We start from the raw sequence: 6,000 nt of genomic DNA, 5'->3' as shown, positions 1-6,000 counted from the left end.
CACTTGCAGTTGTGGGAGGATGCCCACTCAGTGACCAGGAACGGGGCTGGGGCCCCGGGTCCCCTGGCTGGGGCTGGCCTCTGAGCTGGAGACGTACCAAACCAGCTTCCTGGCACCTCTTCCACGTGCCCCCACCACCTCCACCCCCTTCGCTGGCCCAGGGAGGCAAGGGCGAGGTGGCTGCTCACCCCTTTGCACGGCCCCAAGGGCACAGCTGGGACACGGCTGAGATGGAAAAAGAATGAACGCTGCCCGTCCTGAAGGCACACTGCCCCGAGGGTCTGAGCACAGGAAGCAGGGGCGTCCCACAGCCCACCTGGACTGTCCCAGATCCTCCCCAGCTCAGAGCAGCGCCTGACCCAGGATGCATTTGCTCCCTTCCACTGGCCCCACCACCCCATCCCCAGAGCCACATGGCACAGTCCATGGAGTCCACTGCAGTCCTTGGAGCTGACAAACCCAGGTCAGAAGCCCAGCTCTGCCCCATGGCCAGCTGTGCGTTCTTGAGTAGAGTACCCAGCCTCCCTGGGCTGCAGTTTCTTCATGGGCAATGTGGAAACTTCAACACCTGCCTCAAAATGTACTGTGAGCACTGGCTGAGATCATAAAATGTCGGGAAGAAAAACACTCCCTCCACCCTCTTAAGTTTGGTGACTGGGGTCCTGAGAGTTAAACTGACAAAAGACAGATTAGCAAGAAAAAAGGCAGATTTTTTTTTTTTTTTTTTTTGAGGAAGATTACCCCTGAGCTAACATCCCCCGCCAATCCTCCTCTTTTTGCTGAGGAAGATTGCCCCTGAGCTAACATTCGTGCCCACCTTCCTCTACCTTATATGTGGGACGCCTGCCACAGCATGGCTTGACAAGCAGTGTGTAGGTCCGCACCCGGGATCTGAACCAGTGAACCCAGGGCCACCGAAGCAGAGCTCAAGAACTTGACTGCTGAGCCACTGGCCGACCCCAAGAAAAGACAGATTGTTATTCTCATGTCTACGCAGGAGTTCACATAAAACTGTGACTCAAGCAGACAGATAGAATTTGGGGTTTAAGTACCATCTTAATAGGGGAAGGGGACGAGGAGGGGCATTGATGGGAAAACAAGTGACTTTCAGGGAGGATAAATGGGCCCCAGGGGGAGCAGATGGGAGAGATGATGGTTTTGTGACAATGTCTGTGAGGGGATTGCTCCTTCTCGACCTCTTCCCTGCGGGGATGGGAGTCAGTCTTCGCTGGTTGTGTTAGTGACGCCCAGGGAGAGGATTTATGACCATTGAATTCTTTTGGGAGGCTCTGCTTTGAGGCAGATAAGAGGAGTTAAAAACAAGAAACAAAACCCTCTTCACAATGGTCTTCATGTGGTCAGAGAGGGCTGTGAGACCCCTGGCACCTGGTGGCTGCCTGATGGGGCAGCCCTTCCCAGGCCCTCTCCGTGCTGACCCGCCCCACGTCCCTTTGCCCTGTGCTTGGTACTTTTCCCAATTCCCTACTCTCCCATCTGAATTTGTCTGTCCCTGTCCCTTCCCACCACAGCCCTGTCCCCTACTCTCACAGCCCTGTTCTTGGTGCTCAGCAGACTAACCTGAAGCCCCATCAAGGCACGCCAGCTGGTTCCTGCCCCAGGACAGGCAGTCTTTCACCAGGGCCTTCAGGTCCCACTCCCTCAATTGCCAATCACCATATTGCTATCATTTACTCATTCAACAAACATTCCTGGAGAGGCTTCTGCCTGCCGGGCCTTGGGCTGGACTCCAGAGTGGCAGGGATCAGGCAGACCAACCTCCGTCCTCTAGGAGCTCAGTCCAGTTAGAGAGGCAGGCAGACAAACTGACAGTTCAGCCTATGCACAGGAGCCATGCGCGCTCAGAGGAAGAGCAGGGCTAGCAAGCTCTGTGACTTGTTGGTGCCAGGAAGAGCTGGGTCCACAAAGGGAACCGAAGGAGTGAGGACGGAGGGGAGGAAGGAAGGGAGGGAGGCTGGCTGACTTCCCTCCATCCTCCTGTCCACTCTGGAGGTGCTGGGGCCAGCCCTCCCCCACTCCAGGTCAGCCTCCCTGATGCTCAGATACCCCAATAGCTGCTCCCGTCAGATAAGTGCTCTCCAGATAACCCCTTCCCCTTGTAATTGAGTTTAAATATTGATCCACCCAATCAAAGCAGGTTAATGATCAACCCCGCCGAGCTCTGGCAGCCTCGCAGCCCCCGGAGTGAAGCGACAAGGGGCTGAGGGAGGGGCAGCCATGGGGGACACAGCCCTCCCTGGAAAGCATGTCCTCTGGGGGCCTGGACTGCGGGTTGTCCAGTCCTGGCTCTGCCCCTGACGGGCTGTGTTCCCCCGGCAGGTCCAAGAACCCTCTCCAAGCCGAGCATCGGTGCCTGTGTCTGCAGCACGGAAGCCCCAGCCCCTGCCCTTCCCAGAGGAAGGGCCAGGCGAGGACAGAGGACAGGGGTGCTCCGGCCAGGGAAGGTCATGAGTGCTCCAGCGCTGCACACAGCCCGGAGAACGTGCCACACACTGCTCCTTCGGGCGCTCTGCTTCGCGGCCCTCAGCGGATTCCCTCAGGCTCCTAGGGGTTTGATCCTCATAAATCAGCCCCTGAGGGCTCATCCTGTCTGACAACCTCGAGGTGGCATCTCAAGCCTACGGGACAGAGGCCCAGACAGTGGGTGCCCTCGCCCAGGTGACCTTCTCTGGTCTTCCACGTGGGCTGCCACAGTCAGTGATGCGGGAGCCTCCGCAGCCCAGGCCTTCCCAGGACTCGGAGAAGCGCTGAGTGTGGCTGCCACGCCCGGCCCAGAGCAGACGGTGGGGGAGAGCTGGCGGCCTCCACGCCTGCACCCAGGAGGCCCCTCCGCCTCCCCAGGGCGCCCCATCAACAGGTTTTACAAACCAAAGCAACGTCCCCCAAAGTGAGGATGGGAGGATCCCAGAACTGACCGGCTCCTCGGGTTCTGGGTGACCTTTGACTCAGCTGACCCTAACATTCTCCAGTCCGCCCCGCCACCCCACCCTCAGCTCACACCCAGGGCTGCATCATGAGTGACTCATTTCCCCTCTCGATGCTTCTTCAAGAGAGCAAGTTTCTCCAAGGCAGTGGTTCTCAAACTGTGGCCCAGACCACCAGCAAATAGCATCCCCTGGGAACTCGTTAGAAATGCAAATTCTCGGGGCTGGCCCAGTGGCGCAGTGGTTAAGTGCACACGTTCCACTTCAGGGGCCCGGGGTTCACCAGTTTGGATCCCAGATGTGGACATGGCACCACTTGGCACGCCATGCTGTGGCAGGCACCCCACATATAAAGTAGAGGAAGATGGGCATGGATGTTAGCTCAGGGCCGGTCTTCCTCAGCAAAAGGAGGACGATTGGCAGCAGATGTTAGCTCAGGGCTAATCTTTCTCAAAGAAAAAAAAGAAAGAAAGAAACGCAAATTCTCAGCTCCTCCTACTGAATAGGAGACTCTGGGTCGGGGGGCCAGCACTGTCTTATAAGCCCTCCTGTGACTCTGAAGCTCTAGGACACTGGTTCTCAGCAGGGCCCACAAAGTCCCCAGACCCCAGTGAACCACAAACTGTGACTGAAGTCCTCTCACTCACCGGCCATTCGAAACTCTTTAAGCAAATTGAACCCGTTCAACCCATATAACAATCCTATGAAGCAGGCATAATTATAACTACTAGTCCCATTTTATGGATGTGGAACGCAAAGCACAGAAAAGTGAAGAAAGCTTGCCCAAGATCACAGGGCTGGAAGCTGAATTTAAACCCAGTCACCATCATCCACTACGCCAGGGGTCCTCAAAGGGTGGTCCCTGGACCAGTGGCATCACCATCGCCTGGGAACTTTTTAGAAACACAAATTCTTAGACCCCAGCTCAGACCTACTGAGTCAGGGACTCTGGGCATGGGGCCCAGCAGTCTGGTAACAAGACCTCTGGGTGATTCTGATGCAATGTGAGGACCACAGCACTCACCTGCTGCCTGACAGCAAGGCATCCGGTGGACTTCAACCTGAAAGCTCCATGCCCACATCACGGCCGGGGCAGTGTCTGCTGGAGATGGGCCATCTTTCAGAGCGGCTCTGCTCCTGCCCACTGGAAGGCACGGGCCGAGGGCCTGGCCTCCGCGGGGCTCACCCAGTTCTCTCGCAGGTCGATGGGAAGGAGCAGCAGCAGCAGGGCCCCTGCGGCTCGGGAGGGCCTGCCCAGCATGGGCCGAGGGCACTCTGGGCTCACACCGTCAGGCTTGCTGTGCCCTTCTGCTCACATCTGAGCCCCCTCTGTGGGGCAGAGGCCACTCAAGCAGATGGGGCAGCCGGCAGCCAAGCCAGAAAGGCAGCGCGATGCAGGCTCAGGCTCCGCCCCTAATCTCTCCCAGACCTTGACAAGTTCCCTAGTTCAGCTCTGAGCTTTTGAACCCAATTGCATCTTGTCCCTTCTTAGTTTAAGGACCTGCACTGCTGTACCCACTGCACAACCAAGAACCACACTCCCCCCACCCCCATGGTCTGGGAGACCCCATGTCAGTGTTGTCAAAGCACGGGGCACAGCCCACAGCGGACCAGGAAGTCACCTTGGCAGGTCGGGACATGCATCTCTAAAGACAGAGTGAAAGGCAATAGTTCAAGTACCATTCTGTGAAACTCACTAATATGTGTGTCCTGGGTAACACTGAACTCGGAGAATCACCGCTCTCTCTGACCCCATCCTCGACCGGCTGTCTACCCCGACCCCCTGCGGCATCACCCTCATTTGGATCCTAGAAAACACAAAGCTGATTCCCGCCTCCGAGCCCCGGCTGGCCGAGCGGCTCCCATTTCCCTGGGGCCCTCCTCCAGGCCCAGCCTGTGCTCACTGTTCACACCACGGTCTCCTGTCGGCCTCAGCAGCCGGGGCTGCCAGCATTGCTGGTCCACAGAGGAGAAGGCAGGCTCAGCGAGGTTAATGGCTTGTTCTAATCCTATGGTGCCAGGATTCCAACCTGAAACAGACCCTCCCCGTGTGCACACCCTCGTTCTTCTCCTGGGGAGCACAGGCAGGCTGAGACGGGAGGGGACCTCACCAGAGTGCGGGGAGGGCGCTGTGATCCTCTGGGCTTCGGAGGATGGGGAGAACGCAGGCAGGAGACACGAGGAGTGGCAGCCCTGGGCACAGAGCACCATGTGTGAGTGGAATGGAATGCTGGGGGCCAATGGGCTTGGAAGAGGTGTGGGCTAGGCAGGCAGGTTTCTGAGCAGTGTAGGGGCTGGAGAGGGAACACAGGCTGCTTTAGGAAGGCTGGTGGGTGGCTCAAGAGACAGCAGCCTCGGCCCTAGATGGTGACAAGGGTCTGAGGTGGTGGCACTGCAAATGCGCCCACCACGGGGTTGAGCACAGCACACCCACTGATCAAGTTTCTAGGACCCAAGGCCTCCTACTGGGATGGCGACTAGAAAAAGAAATAAAGTAAGTGTTAGCAAGGATGTGGCGAAATTAGAACCTTTGTGCACCACTGGTGGGAATGTCTAACGGTGCAGCTGCTGTGGAAACAGTATTACCATAGGATCCAGCAAGCCCACTTCTGGGTATACACCCCAAAACAGTGGAGGAGAAACTCCAACAGATGTTTGCACACCCATGTTCCCAGCGACATTATTCACGACAGCCAAAGGGTGGATGCAACCCAAGTGTCCATAGACACATGAAGGGATAAACAAAATGTGGATTATTACTCACCCTTAGAAAGGAAGGAAATCCGCACACATGCTACAATATGGATGAACCTTGGGGACACCATGCCAAGTGAAAGAAGCCAGTCACAAAAGGACAAGTAATGTATGATTCCACTTATATGACGTGTCCAGAGTAGTCACATTCACGGAGACAAAGCAGAAGGGTGGTGGCCAGGGGCTGGGAGAGGGGGAATGGGGAGTTAGCGTTTACTGGGGACAGAGTTTCAGTTGGGGAAGATGAAAAAGTCCTAGAGATGGACAGTGGAGACGCCTGCACAACAGTGTGACGTACTTGATG

Source organism: Equus przewalskii, chromosome 17 (assembly GCF_037783145.1).
Source record: "Equus przewalskii isolate Varuska chromosome 17, EquPr2, whole genome shotgun sequence".
Taxonomy (NCBI): Eukaryota; Metazoa; Chordata; class Mammalia; order Perissodactyla; family Equidae; genus Equus; species Equus przewalskii.
This window is presented reverse-complemented; position numbering follows the sequence as displayed.